The sequence below is a fragment of the Taudactylus pleione genome, unplaced genomic scaffold (genome assembly GCF_031769625.1).
Source record: "Taudactylus pleione unplaced genomic scaffold, aTauple2 ptg000114l, whole genome shotgun sequence".
Classification (NCBI taxonomy): Eukaryota; Metazoa; Chordata; class Amphibia; order Anura; family Myobatrachidae; genus Taudactylus; species Taudactylus pleione.
Genome location: NW_028284516.1, coordinates 20,568,423 through 20,584,972, shown reverse-complemented (window position 1 = coordinate 20,584,972; position 16,550 = coordinate 20,568,423).

The following is a 16,550-nucleotide window of genomic DNA, read 5'->3' as shown; positions in this document are numbered from 1 at the left end:
GGGCAATTTCAATTTAGTCTCTTCTAATACTTTGGATAGACAAAGATTACCTCGTCGTCGTTCTCCTCTATCTAAATTTAGTGTTCCATTTTTTGGTCAACAATTACAGCTCTCTGATGTTTGGAGGGTGCACCATCCATCCTACTGATTGTGAATTTATATGTCTCTCTGCTGTGTATGGTACGTTATCTCGGATTCATTACTTATTTTTAGCAACACATTTATTGCCTCGAGTCTCTGATTCGGTGATAGAACCGATCTGCATCTCAGACCATGTACTAGTGTGGTTTACACTTACTCCTACTGTAGACCGTGGTCCCTATCGCCAATGGCAATTCCCTACTAATCTGTCTAATTCCTTAAAATTTAGGAACATGTTGGAAGCAACGTGGAAATCATATCTTCATGATAATATGGACCATGCGCAGCAGAACCCTCAATTGTTCTGGCAAGCTTCCGGTAATTTGAGAGGCTATTTTGTCTTTTGTAAAATAACACTCTTTAGATATTAATGCTTCCTATGTTACAACACAGAAATCCATCACATAAGCCTATGAGGCTTATCAACAGCTTCCTAATCCTACTACGAAAGATATATATTTACACGCTAAACTAGAATTTGTACTTTCCCAAATTGGTGATAGGTTTGCTTTTTAACTAAACTTTTGTTTTCATATGCATGGTAATAAGGTGGGCCGTTTACTCTCTAATATGTTAAAAGGGGCACACTCACCTTCAATAATCAAATCCCTAAAGATGCCTAATGGGTCGCGTGTTCACTCTGGTAAACAAAACTTTATTTTTCGTGATTTTTATTCTGATTTATATGCTGCGGAAACGATTAATTTAGATGCGAAAAAGTCTTTTTGGGAAGATATGACAATTACCCCAGGTAACGGTAGAACAGGTGGAGACCTTGACAGCTCCTATATAGTTAGATGAAGTTACAGCTGTTGGAAAAGTGCAGACATTTTTTAAAGCCCCCGGCCTGGATGGTTTCACGGGGGAATATTATAAAATTTTACTACCTTACCTAGGTGACATATTAGTTTCCATGTATAATGATATTATTTAAAGGAAAACTTTGCACTTGTATTTTAATTCTGCTACTTTGAAGGTCCTCCCTAAGCCTTGTCGCGATTCGGAGCTCCTGGGATCTTACCATCCCATTTCTGCATTAAATTTAGATTATAAAATATTGACAAAGATTATTGCAGATAGACTTAAACTGATTCTTCCATTTATCATTCATGTTGATCAAACTGGATTTGTCTGGGGTAGGCATTCTGTGGTCAATCTGCGTTAAGTACTTGCAGTACAGCAATGGCTAGAATCAGCTGGGAGCTGTCTGATACTGTCCTGTTGTCAGTAGATGCTGAAAAGGCTTTTGACATGGTAACATGGGATCACCTATATGAGGTCATGGGTCAGTGCGGTTTCCCAGTGTCATTTATTCAAACATTACAAACTTTCTATTCTGCGCCATCGACTCAGATCGCCTGTAGTGGTTATCTATCACCTCTATTTCAGGTGGAACGGGGCACGAGGCAAGGTTGCCCCCTTTCCCCACTTCTATTTGTGCTCGCCCTGGAACCCCTGGATACAGCTTTAAGACACACTACTTCCTTCACGGGAATCCGAGTGGGGTCAAGGGAAATTAAATTGACGCTTTTCGCAGACAACATGCTTTTATTTGTAAGCAACGCAGCTATTTCGATCCCCACAATAATTGAGCTTTTAGCTAGCTTTGGCTCCTTTGCAGGTTATAAGGTTAACTTAAATAAATCTGAACTTTTACCACTGGGCTCTTTACATGTTTCTGTTTTTCCCCCGTTTATTGCTGCTCAGCTTTCCACGGCGGGCGCATCTGTGAAATACCTTGGCATATCTATCACCTCTGGTTTGTCAGATTTATATAAGACTATTTTTACTCCCAGGTTAACTAAAATTGAACATTTATTGGATAGTTGGCAGCTGTACCCTTTGTCACTGTTAGGCCGCATAGCGGTACTGAAGAGTATAATTCAAATGTTGCCTTTAAGCCTATCTAAGAGAGATATTGGGCCTGATTCAGACTCGGTCGCTAAGCTGCGCTCGCTCGCTGCCAAAAGGGGCCGGGTATGCAAATCCCGTGATCGCACTGTCTGGCTTAAGGACGCCCTCTATATCTTAGAGGGTGACGGCAGTGAGAATACGCAGGAGTATAAAGCCACCTCTCTCTCTCTCTTAGCACACGTCATCTCCAGGAAGTGTGTGATTAATCGGGAACATCGAGACGCATCGGAGATGCACGCAGCACTTGAGGTAGCCTTTACCTCACCGCAAGCACTGCGATCAGTTCAGGCAAAAAACAACCAAGTGATGTGTTCAATGACGCTACTTTGCTAATTATGCACATCCATTAAACTCCGTTTTGACGCTCAGATACGCCTGTGTTCGCACATCCACTCCCCCGTTCACAAGCACCTTCCCCTGTCACCGCCCACAAACGGCGCAATCTGTCACTCAAAGTAGCGTCCAGTCTGTGTACTACGAGCGCACGATTCCTGACTGGTTCGCGAATGCATACTTAGACGGATACGCATGCACAGATGTGCGATAATCGCCCCGAGCGAGCGCAGCTTAGCGACCGGGTCTGAATCAGGCCCATAGGCTTTTTCTCTAAACTTTTTTCTAATTTATTTGGAAACATAAAAAGCCCCGGGCCTCTTTGGAAAAACTTCAATTTCCTCGCACTCGGGGGGTTTAGGGGTGTCAGATTTGAGTAATTTTACTAGAGCAGTGTGTTTTCGCTATGTTGTGGATTGGATTTATGGACGTAGCTCTTACTCTAACTACTCTTTAGAACTAGCCCTTTTTTCACCATATTTGCCATGTGCATTATTACATTCTCCTAGGTCATCTATCCTCCATGATATATTGAACAATATCCTTTTTAGGGAAACATATTTTTCTTGGTTAGTTGTTCATCGTAGTTTACAACGTAATCCCCGTAGCTCCGGGTTTACCACGTTTTGGGGAAATCCTGTTTTTCCTTCAGGACTTGATAATGCTATTTTTTTACAACGGCGCTCTAAGGGTATTGGTTCTATTCATAATATCTTTGATCCAGGTGGCACTATGCTTTCCTTTCAAAGTCTCAAAGATAAATACAATATTCCTAATGGACAGTTTTTTATGTACTTGCAAGCCCGGCATTTTGCACGTTCTCTCCTTCCACCCTTTGCTTGGTAGTAATGAAAAAGACGATCTTGTTTCTTTGCTTACCTCACTTGCTACTTTAAATGATAAAACTAGATGGCTCAATCTCCTTTTAGTACAATGTCATGCAACCTCTTTTTGGTCAACTACAATGAATAGTTGGAAATATTGAATTCCTTCTTTGGAGAATCAGGAACCTCTCCTAAAATATTATGCTTTCTTCTGTTTCTTTACAAGAAACCCATGTTAAGATATTACGTGATACAGTCAGGAAGCCGATGGTGGAAATGCTGACCGCCGGCTTCCTGACTGTCTAATCCCGGCAGGGGTCTAATTAGAGGCGTAGAAATTCTGCTGCCTATCATTATCCCTACACCGAATGAAGGTAAGCCAGGCGGCAGGCACGGGGGGGGGGGGTTAGGGGCTCCTGACAGGGACTTGGGGTTAGGCACCCCCCCGGGAGGGTTAGGGTTAGGCCAGTGGAAGGGGGGGTTAGGGTTAGGCACCCCCCGCGGAAGGTTCGGGTTAGGCACCCCCTGGGAGGGTTAGGCTCAGGCTGCGGGGAAGGGGGGGTTAGGTTTCGGCACTTGGGGGGGAGGTTAGGGTTAGGCACCCCTAAGGGAGGGTTAGGGTTAGCCGGGGAGAGGGTTAGTAATAGTTAAAAAACTTATCTGTTGGGATCTTCTGTTGCCGGTCTTCCGGCGGTATTTCATACTGATCCCGATATTACATTGAATTTATATTTCACAAGCCCAGAGAAGGCATATGGTAGCTAAAGAGACAGGTCAATGGGCCCTATTCACAGTTGGGAATAGAGAGAGAGATAGCACTTAACCGTGTACCTGAACAAACCATGCTGCAATGCAAGGGGAGTAAATACATAATTTTTTTTTGCATGTAGTGTAAATACTTGCTGCTTTCACATGTATCCCACAAATACTGCACAACTTTATTATTACTCTACAATTTAGATGTCAGTTTGGACACCTCCCTCCCAAATCTAAATCTCTCTGCACATTTTAAATCTGCCCCACCTGCAGTGCAGCATGGTTTCACCAAGATGATCAGTTGAGAGAGATATGTCTCTCTATTTCCAAAGCTGAATCAGGCCCAAAGTCCCAAGTGCCATTTTACTTCTGCTACTATTTTTCATAATATATGGGAATGCAGAAAGATTCGTAAATTTTGGTGCAAAGTAATGTTTATTTATAAATGACCTGTTCTCTTTGCGATTATGTGCAGATCCATTGGCTTTGCTACAGTATGTTCTAATTTCGACAATCGATTGGCCCACATAAAAAGGCATTGCTTCCTCTGCTTACTACCATTATATCAGTGGCGAAAAAGGCCATAATGCAAAATTGGACAGTGAAAACTCCCCCTTTCTTAAGCTCGGTTAATGTATTCTTTTGCAAGTACTGTATTACATACTTGCCGACAATCAGCTCCAGCCTTCCGGGAGGGAGCTGACTGTCGGCTAACAGCGGGGGACGGGGCTGGCCATTGGGGGCGGAGCCGGGGTCGGGGCCAGTTATTTTGGGTCACATTGGGTGCGGAGCCGGGGTGGGGCCGCACAATCATGTCATCATGGCTCCGACCCCTCTTCACAATGCCGTTATTTTCGGCGTTATGAAGCAGGGGGCGGGGCTACGATGACGCGATTCAGCGCGTATCGCGTCACCGGCCGCCCCCGCTGTGGAGGTTTTTGTTTTTTTCAGGGGGGAGGTATGGAGGGTTGTAGACTTTCGGGAGGCTTGCCTGCCTTTCCGGGGGGCCGGGAGCGGCACCCGAAAATCGGGAGGCTCCCGGCCAAATCGGGAGGGTAGGCAAGCCTGCTGTATTATGATAGGTGAGCAACTTTGCCTGATATTGAGAAGGGGGTTGTTAGGTTTTATAGAAAATGGAATTTCTTTATTGATAAGCTTGACTCTCATAAACAAGCCTCCGTATTGAAATTATTCGAGACAACCGAATGGTATTTATACAGACAATTGTCTTGAATTGGATAACTATTGAAATGCAGATGGACTCTTCCCCCCCTCTCTCTTCTTTTTCCCCTTTTGTCTCTCCCTTTCTCGCTTCCCTCCCTATTTTAAGTTATTTATTTATGACTTGATTGTATATTAAGATATTTTATTTGTTTGATTTTTACATATATATCTTATAAGTCTATTTTATATTGACTTTGTTACGTGTCACTGCTGTGTGGTGTTTACCCCCCCAGTTTTTTTGGATGTATATGTTTGTTCTTTTTATTTTCTGTGATTTATTATGTTATATTTTTTTTTTCTTTCTGAAAATATAATAAAAATGTGTTTACATTTTTTTTTTAAATGAAATAATGAAGAATTATATGCAAGCAGAGTACGCCATTTTAGATGCGTTTCATTTGCACCTAGTATAGTGAGGGTGCAAGTGCACAGTGATGATGTCTGGTACAGATGCTTGCAGACACGTCTTGAGCTACGTATAGCTACGCAAGTGTGCAAATAGATAAATTTTATCCATGTACGCTTCTGCTGAGCATTGTACTCCTAATTTACTTACAGATGTGTCCACATACATCTAACCTCCGTGCGCTACAAGTCACGCTAAACATAACATGTGAGCATATTTTTGTGCAACTTTTTTCCTTCAAATGGGTCTTATTCACAAAGCGATGCGATGCAAATAGGACGCACCAGCAGCTTCTGCTGATGAAAATGATATGCGGCATGCCTATATTTTGTATGCGACTGCCCCCCACACACACACCCATGTTTCCACATTACAGCAATGCTACACAGTTGCTTAAGATTACAGCAATACTGTATGCTTAGGAAGTATGTGGCTCTCCCTCCAGCTGCTGGACAAGTGACAGGGCATGCTGGAATTTTAGTGCTACATCCCCTGCGGTAACACAAGTTGCTGAAGGCTGATACATTGTTACGCAGAAATACCACAGACGGAATGTAGTCAAGTGAGGCCGCTGGTCACAATCCCGACAGCGGAATGCCGGCTAGGGATTTATGATAGGTGTCTAAATACCGATGCCTATCATAATTCCGACGCCAGAACGCCGATGACGACATCCCGAATGAAGGTAAGCTCGGGGCGCCCTTAGCGTTAGACACGGGGGGTGAGTGGGGGGGTTAGGATTAGGGAGTCTAGCGGGGCTAGGGTTAGGTTTTGGGGGGGAGATTAGGGTTAGGCACACCTAGGGGGGAGGGTTGGGCACCCCCAGGGGGAGGCTAGGGTTCGGCAACCTCCCCCGGGAGGGTTGGGTTTAGGGAGCGGAAAGGGGGGTTAGGGTTAGGCACCCCCCGGGGGTAGGTTAGGGTTAGACACTAGGGGGCAGGTTAGGGTTAGGCACCACTAAGGGAGGGTTAGGGGAGGTTAGGGTACTTACCTGCCTCTGTCGGGATCTTGATCCTGTCAGGCATTTGCTGTCGGGATTTGAACTTGAAATTAGCCACCAGCATTTCAATCCCATTCCCTACAGACAACACAGCTGAATACTGTATCATGCATGGAGATTACTAGTGGGTGAACCTAGAACTCAGTATATAGTATGCAGAAGACTGGCATTTTCTCTGACATAGCAAATTAGGGACAATTATTGTAACACACACCCTATAAACATTCATTTATGATCACATAAATGTCAATATAATGGCAGTGCTATCAGATGTTCAAGACATACAGTATAACACTGAACCATACTGATTTAAAACTTTTGCAAGAAGTATATAAATATTACCACTGCTGAAAGAAAGTACACTTACTGACAAGTGAGATCAGAAGACACATTACAGAGAGCAGATGCCATAAAAAAGGAAGAAACTCACTCTGACTGGGCAGACCTCTTCTTCAGCCATGTGTCCATCTACCAAAAGCTATTCCTTCTGAAGATCTTACCTCAGCCCCAGTCCCCAGCCAGCTCCTGGTCTTCTGCAAAGAAGGAGGAGGAGTTAACCATAGCAGAGGGGGCGGGGTCCCACATATGTAAACAGAGCACATCAGCGCTTCGCTGACAGCCCGGACGGACACTGCATAGACCTCGTGCTGGCAGTGCCAGTGAGGTAATGGCAATGTGTGGGATGAGATGACTAAGGGGTCTATTTACTAAGCAGTGTTAGGAGACAGAGTGAAAAGTGATAAGAAAGTGATATGGTGCCAGCCAATCAGCTCCCAACTGTCATCTCACAGGCTGCGTTTGAAAAATGACAGTTGGGAGCTGATTGGCTGGTACCTTATCACTTTCTTATCACTTTTCACTCTGTCTCCTAACACTGCTTAGTAAATAGACCCCTAAGTGACAGCGGCGGCTGCGGTTGGCTAGACCCTCAGCCGCCGTTAGCGCAATGCAAAGAAGGACGTCTCAGAGACATTCTTCAATACTTAAGTTATTTAGTTTAAAGCACTCAACAATGCCCTCTGGTGGCCAGCACCCTTAGGCAGCTGCCTAAAGCTGGCGAATGGTATTAACGACCCTGGCTGTATGGCATTACTAGATATGTAGTTTCCCAGTATAATTTTGTATAGCTAATTTCCATCAGCAAGGAATGTCTAATCATTTCAGCTTCTTTAAAACAGCAAATATTTGAGCCACGGAATCATGCAAAAATCAGTGCATAATGTCACAAAAAATGAACGACATTTGGGCTCTGCACTCTCAAGTATGAACGTTCAAGTCTGCATGCTCGGACATTACTACTTTTTGGAGAATTATTTTTGTTACCACAATATGCCTAGTCTAGGGTATTGAAGATACATTAATAATTTATATTTGTTTTTGGCTACAGCATCTGAATTTCATACAGTAAATGTGTTCTGACCCTTAGTAGTTTAGATTCTCCGGTGACAATAACCATAACAGTGAATCTGAGAACAAAAACTGTCTTGAGCTCAATGTCTATAAAATTAATTCAGTCCATTCATACCAGGATCTTCCATATTAATACCAATAAAAACACACCACTCTTAGCTGACAGCTTCCATCCTACATCATTGCTGAGGAGCATTCCATTTACTCAATTTCTTTGAAAAATAAACAACAGTAAACCAGGCATTGTGGATACTCAATTAAAGAAAGACGACTGAGAGGTTCTGAGCATGTGGATATAAAGAACAGACACTCAAGGCTCAATCGGCTTAGGCGCAAGGCATCCAAGAAGCCAATCTATTTCGTTCAAAGATCAATACTGATGCAGCTTCTGAAAATCTCTTTGATTTTGAACATATCCTTTACCAGAGCCAGCAAACATGTACGCAGCACTTCCAAGACTAACTAGACATTATAGTTTTGATGCCTCACTACAATTCAAAACCATCCTCTACCAATAAAATTAAAGATCTTGCGTCAGCTGATCCGATGTTTCTCAGCTGACCGGTTTCCCCATACAAAACTGGGATGCTACACATTTCTAGATTGCTAAATTACCCCACATGGGGTAAAAATGAAATTCCTGGGGGTAATGGACGGACAGCCGGGCATGATTCAAATGCATGCCTGGCTGTGCCACTGGGAGGCTCTTTCCCTGCAGTGCCGCGTTAGCCGGAGGCTGGTTCTCTTCTGAACTCCAGCTTCTACCTCTCTCCATGTGCACTATGGGAGAGACGTCATGGCGTCTCTCCCATAGTTCCGAGGAGCAGCCGGGCAGACAGGATGGCGGCGGATGCCGGAGCGGGGATTAAGGTAAGTGGTTTTTTTTTGTTGTGCAAGTGGCACTACAGGGTCACTACTACTATGGGGGCACTACTACAGGGGCACTATATGGGGGCACTACTACAGGGGCATTATATGGGGGCACTACTACAGGGGCACTATATGGGGGCACTACTACAGGGGCATAACTATGGGGGCACTACTACAGGGGCATTATATGGGGGCACTACTATATGATATCCTTCCTTTCAAATCAAGGGGGTAATGTCGGCGTATCTAAATATATTTTAGGGTAAAAGGTAAAAAAGTTCCATGACCCCTGGGCTAAACAATTAAGGAATGAGGAATCTCAAATTCTTGATTAGAAAAGCAACGAAAGTAGGAAAATACTAATAGGCCATGTACTTTGTAGTTTTTGAACCTTAATCATCTATGATTGTATTTGCAATGTGTGGTCACTGATCAGGTTGCTGCAAAATGCTTATGTTTTGTGTAATTAAACATTGTGATTACATTATTGTGCTCCACATTTTACAACTACTACTAAAATTTTAAATAACTTTTTCCACAATATTAAGGCGAAATTGGGCTTCCTATCATGGTGACATACTGTATAGTTTTGAACTATAAAATATTTTGGTACATTAGTGCCTTATTATGTACTAGGTTGGGGGTGGCATGGAGCATTTATGCCATGCAGCATTGATCTACTGGCAGATAGCTATCTGCATGGAATCTGAATATTCTCCCCATTTTCTTTTGGTTTTCTTCTGCTACCCGATTCAACCTGAAAATCAAAAAAATGGTGTCATTTCTGTAATCCAAAACCCTAAATTCAGATTTAAAATCCAAACTCCGAACCGAGGGAAGAACAGAACCGCGGCTTGGATCTGTCCAGATTCACAAAATTCGGGTGGATTCCGATTTCTGGAGAACCCCACATCTCTAATGATAGGTGTATCTTATACGTATAAATTAAGAAAATGTTACCGTATTGAATTGATACTATAGTTGATAAAGCCACTTGTGAAGTGACATTGAAATCAAAGCCTTTTTTATGGCGAAAAAGCTCTGCCTGTCTTCAATCCATATAGCCATTTTATTTATTTTTGACATGCTGAATTTTTATAATCATGGTACTTTGTATTATTTAGCACCAAATCAGTCTTGTTTTACTTTAAATCTTGCATACAATTTTTTTAGCCTCAGTAGTGGTTCAGAGCCTCCGACGTTTTGACTACAGTAATCAGTTGCCTTGTCTCAAACACACAAGAAAACGAGTAATATTTAGAATTATCATTTTTTTAAAGCTCTTTTTTGCAAGATGAGAAATCTACCTGAAGTAGTTTGTGTTATGTTGCTTATATAATTACTGTAGCCTTGGATTCACTTTTGCTGTCACAGTTAACATTTTAATGGATCAGAACTCTTAGAAGTTTTGTTATGTTCGTGTAATACTCTTTGTTATTAATAATTATGGTTCTTGGCATTTTTGTCACACATTCAACAAAGATGTAATCTGTTTTTCCCAACAAGCTTGAGTGATCCTTTTATATCTCGTATGCATGAGTTACTACCGCAATATACAGTAGACTTTAAAAGCATCTCACATTATAATAAGTAAGCTGCCTTTTGTTCAAACACATTTTAAAATATTCAGAAAATCTCTTATTTCTATAATAAATGTCTCTAATCATTATAGGGTATATGATTCAATAGAATGGATATAATGGAACCGTAATAACAAGGACATTGACATATTTGATGATATTATATTGTCAAAATGAATTCTTTTTGATTATAAAACAGGGGCAAAGCAGCTTCGTGTTTTATATGGAAACATTTTACTTTCTTCTTTTTTTTTCTTTCCGCAGTTCAATCGAAACCAAATACTGAAAAATGCAATTACTGTAAGTGTGAAATGAGGTCCCAAAGCTAATTAGTATCTCAGTGAATGTTGGGGTCCTTAAGAGCAGTGCAGGGGCGTATTTATAATGGGTGCCGGGTGTGCGGTGCACACGGGCCCCTGGGCGCAGGGGGGGGCCACATCGCACACCTTGCACCCATATTTTCTAATACTCACCTCTCCGAAGTCCCGTGTCTGCTTTCACAGCATTGCAAAAAACACCTGGAAAATGGCCGCCGCGGCCATTTTTCTGGTGTTTTGCGCATGCACAGTGGGAAAATCGCTGCAACCTGACCTGTGACCTGCTCATGCGCAGTAGACTCTCTGGGCACAGACTAGTGCCCAGAGTATACTGCTACGGTCAGTCCGCTGTCGGTCGCCGGGGAGAGAGGAGGAGGCCCCAGACAGGGAATGCACATGGGCCCCCTCCTCTCTTAATATGCCCTTGGAGTAGTGTTTACATTAATTACACCAATAAATCACTACTATGGACAAAGAACATTATAGATATATTTATGTAAAATGCAAACTTTAAAACAGAGGATCCATGTCTTTTTATTTATGTAATGCGGTCACACCACGCACCTGCACTCCTTATAATGATGTTCACACTAGCCCAGGTGCCCTCCAAGGTCTTAAATAAGTGAATAAATGACAACTATGTCAGGTGTTCTTGATAAAAGTCGGGAGACTGAAATGTTGAACCGGAACCTGACATAGTTGTCGTTTTATATATAAACCTTTTACCGAAAAAGACTCAAAGTGCTTTTACATTTGCAGGTAAAAAAGCCATATTTAAAAAGGAGTAAGCTCATGAGATATAAGTTGGCTACAAAATATTCAGTTCCACAGATTGTCGATCCCACCCATGAAAGTTAATAGCGAAACAGCCGTCATTGAGTGCACTACATAGATTTCAATGGGACTGATAAGCAATGCGCACAGGTATGATTGCAATTTGGGGAGATACAAGGTTCGAGATACAATATATGAAGAACAAGAAATACAAAGTTCCAGAGATTGTTCAAACCACCGAGTACCAAGCAATCGTCATTAGCGCACTACAAAGGTTACAATAGGCAGGGGGAGCAATATGTGAGATATGATGCATTGAATCAACATTGATAACTAATAGACAATATACAGATGTGTCCTCACTCATCTGTGCTGCTGTCTCACCAAACAGGCTCTCTCTGCGTAGGTTTAGTGCCTGGTTGTGTGTGTCTCTCTGCGTAGGTTTAGTGCCTGGTTGTGTGTGTCTCTCTGCGTAGGTTTAGTGCCTGGTTGTGTGTGTCTCTCTGCGCAGGTTTAGCGCCTGGTTGTGTGTGTCTCTCTGCGTAGGTTTAGTGCCTGGTTGTGTGTGTCTCTCTGCGTAGGTTTAGTGCCTGGTTGTGTGTGTCTCTCTGCGTAGGTTTAGTGGTGCCTGGTTGTGTGTGTCTCTCTGCGTAGGTTTAGTGCCTGGTTGTGTGTGTCTCTCTGCGTAGGTTTAGTGGTGCCTGGTTGTGTGTGTCTCTCTGCGTAGGTTTAGTGCCTGGTTGTGTGTGTCTCTCTGCGTAGGTTTAGTGGTGCCTGGTTGTGTGTGTCTCTCTGCGTAGGTTTAGTGGTGCCTGGTTGTGTGTGTCTCTCTGCGCAGGTTTAGTGCCTGGTTGTGTGTGTCTCTCTGCGTAGGTTTAGTGCCTGGTTGTGTGTGTCTCTCTGAGTAGGTTTAGTGCCTGGTTGTGTGTGTCTCTCTGCGCAGGTTTAGTGCCTGGTTGTGTGTGTCTCTCTGCGTAGGTTTAGTGCCTGGTTGTGTGTGTCTCTCTGTGTAGGTTTAGTGCCTGGTTGTGTGTGTCTCTCTGCGTAGGTTTAGTGCCTGGTTGTGTGTGTCTCTCTGCGTAGGTTTAGTGGTGCCTGGTTGTGTGTGTCTCTCTGCGTAGGTTTAGTGCCTGGTTGTGTGTGTCTCTCTGCGTAGGTTTAGTGCCTGGTTGTGTGTGTCTCTCTGCGTAGGTTTAGTGCCTGGTTGTGTGTGTCTCTCTGCGTAGGTTTAGTGGTGCCTGGTTGTGTGTGTCTCTCTGCGTCCCCGGTCCCTGGAGACTCTGCTAGCACTAAGCGTCTTTTTTGCCAAAAATGCAACTAAGTCGCAATGTGATGCGACTAGGAAGCACCAGGAGACTGTGCTGATTTATTTAATATGCAACACACTTATATATCTGTGTGTGACTGAGTCTCTCAATCCGCATGCAAAGTGCTATGATGCAACGGCCGCAGCTTTTTACCACGCCAAGTTCCGATTACAGACTCAGTTACAAACAGATATACAAGTGCCACATATAGTATAATAATCAGTCTCCTCGTGCATCCTAGTCGCATCGCAGTTGCATTTTCAGCAATAAAAGACGCCTGACACTAGCAGATTTGCATGGGACCTGGCAGCTCACCCATGCCAGGCACATCGTGCTGCATGACGTATGGAGGCTAAATGAGCAAGGACACATCTGTACAAACAAATACAGTTTACCCATAGCATCATTTCATACAAAGATTGTTAATCCCATCCCTGAATGTACTGTATCTGACAAGACAGCCATCTTAGCAGCATTACATAAGTTACAGTGGATGGGATAAGCTATACGTGGAGATATGATAAATCTTAGGGTCAGAAGAGGAGGTGGCCTGGCAGCAGAGGGGATGTGATCAGATGCAGAGAGGAGATGCTACAAATATGTCCAGTTGCATCTTTGCTGCTTGTGAGAGTCGCCCGCCTACGAACAGGTACACTCGCTGCGTTCGCACTCGTGACCCATAGGATTGTTTGGTGCGGCATTGCATACCACGGTGCACGAACCTGCGGCAAATTGGATGGCGCGATGCGCGCGTATGTTTGCAGCGCAAGCAGCAAGGATGCAAGAGGACACATCTGTAGATCTTACAGAGCAGGAAGCACATACTTGCCGACTTTATAAATCTCCTCCCCGGGAGGAGCCAGGATATGGTTAGGGTTAGGATTAGTGTTAAGGTTAAAGTTGAAAATAGGTGTCGTACATGAATATCAACAAATCATCCTGAACCCTACAGGAATGACAGAATTAGCCCATTACACAGTGTGCAGTATCTATGGGCACCAGCTTTCTCTAGGCCCTGTAACCACTGTAATCCTCGCAGGGCCATCTCTTCCATTGGGCTTGTTGGGCAGTTGCCCAAGGGCCTGAAGCTTGTAGGAGCCTGCCAACCCGCCCCTCTGCAGCCATGGCCAGTTGGTAAATTTGTATTATTTTTATAAGCCGGCCGCCGGTGCACTGTATTCTGATCAACATCCCCCACCCCATGCCCCCCGGTGACGACTACTTACCTCAGTCCCAGTTTCATTTCATCCGCCGGCTTCAGACCAGTCAGACAGAGTCTCTCTGCATGTGTGGGAGGTCTGATGGGCATGCAGGAGGGATTAATTTTATTGACCATTTACATTTTTTTCCCGTGAATGTTTGGGTAGGGGCCCCAGTGCATTGCTTCACCCAGGGCCTACACTGCTGTTAAGACAACCCTGAATCCTCGCAGCAGTGAGGTCCTGCCTCTGTCCTGCATAAAGGGATATATCATATACTGTATAATCGTTTGTATTAGGGACAGTTAAGCAAATAGTATGTTGGGGCTGATCACGAGGTTAGGTCATTTTAACAACATTACAACTTTGCAACTTTGCTTGCTAGATTCGCTAGATGTTCTCCCACCTTTACAGCAGTTTCATGTCGTATTTAAAAATCCAGTTCCATTTGCTTTAACCCAGACTTTTTTTTTTCATTTGGCTTTGTAATTAGAGGACCATGTGGGAGATATATGGCACGTCTTGCCTGAGATATTGACTTATAATGCTAGCAGATTTTTTTTGTTAATTTTTTGGCTGGTTGAGATCTTAATATTTAATGGGTGTATTGTTTTGCAGCTGATGGAGTTCTATGTATGTATATTTTGTATTTCTTTTTTTTTTTTAGTTTTTCAATCTGTTTAGTCTTTCATCCAAATTTTATTAGCCAAACTCTGTGCCTGCCAGTTACAGAACGTCTACTTACTTTTATTTATAAAGTGGTTTACCAGGCAGAAATATATACACAGTCCTTGTATTCAAGTATGTCCTGGCTCAAATATTTTTGTTCCAACATTCACATTCATATTCTTTCTTTAACCCCTTTCAACTATTGACATTAAAATGGTATTGGAAAAAAAATAGGATTAACGCTACAAAATACTGCTTTACTAAAATGTAGAATGCTTGAACCAAACTACTAAATAATATAGTGGGGAAAACAACAGTAAAGGAGCTTACAGTACAGACTCGTGGGTTAAATGTAGGTACATTGGACCTCATTCAGAGGCGGTCGCTAGGGCACGTTCGATCGCAACAAGCAATTTTTTGTCATGTGCGCATGCGTGTAGTCGGCATTGCGCGTGAGCAAGTCAGTTCTTGCAAGCTATATGGAGTCTGTCGTCAGTCACTACTTGGTCGTAGCTCTGATTGACAGATAGTTCCGTGTGTGGGTGGCAACAGGGGAAGGTACATGTGAACGGGGGCGTGGCGCTGCAAACGCAGGCGTGTCTGTCGTAAAAAGAGAGATTTAAAGGCGTGCATAAATTACTGAGCAGGTCATCGCACACCACATACCGCAGCCTTTAAGACGCTACTTCTCGTAGTGCTTGAGTGAGCCCAGGGTCTACCTCAAGCACTGCGACTGCAGGCGATGGTTTCTGCCTCTGCCGATGTCTGGAGTCAATTAACAAAGTAACAGGTGTTTGTCATTGCAATGTATATTAGCAAAGTGGTTGCGTTAATTGGCTTTTTTTTCTTTTTAAAAGGACATTACATTTGGTTGGTCTCAGTATGTGATATTTATATTACAATTGTTTGCAAAACCATTTAAAATACATTTAATAATCATAATTCCCTTTTTTTGGTTCAAATGCTAAATACATGTTTTTGTAGATGTTGTTTTTTTATATTTTTTTAGGTTTGTGGTACTGCACATCCCAGCATGTATTGTTTTTTGTTTTTTTAAATAATAAAGCCCTTAGCCAGATTTCTTAAACCAAACATCAAAAAACAAATGCAAAATTTACATTAAAAGAATAGACAAAAAAAACCAAAGCAATTGCACGCTTCTTGCATCCGCATCGAAATAGGCAAAAGACCCATAGAAAGTGCAGATGTGGAAACTTGACTCGATGGTCACATAGCTTGGCGCCAGCGGCCGACAAATTTCTGCGACTGTAGTCCTCGCTCACCCCTTTACGAGACTCAGGAGGTGTGTTCTCATTGTGATGGGAGTTTCCTCGCCTACGATGTGCGCTGCGATTTTGTGTTTGATTTGTATTTTCTCACTCTTTTATGATACGATTGATAGCGCCCTAGTGACCGCCTCTGAATGAGGGCCATTATGTTCTGGGGCTAGGACAGTAGTAATGGGTGATTTGCTGAGAGCCAGGAATGTCACTATTTTTTTTTTTTTTTGTAATTTGCAATTCACCAATACTACATGGCAAATCACCATGTAAATCCTCTTGTTTCTCCTATTCTAAAAAAAACCATGCTTGACCCCAACATTCTATCTAATTACTAGGGGTGTGCACCGGCCACTTTTCGTGTTTTGTGTTTTGGTTTTGGATCTGGATCTTTCTTCGTGTTTTGGATCTGGATTGGTTTTGCCAAAACCACCCTTCCGTGTTTTGGGTTCTGGGTTTTGTGTTTTGGATCTGTATTTTTTTTTAAAAAAGCATAAAAACAGCTAAAATCACAGAATTTGTGTGTTTTTCTGCTCCTATGCTATT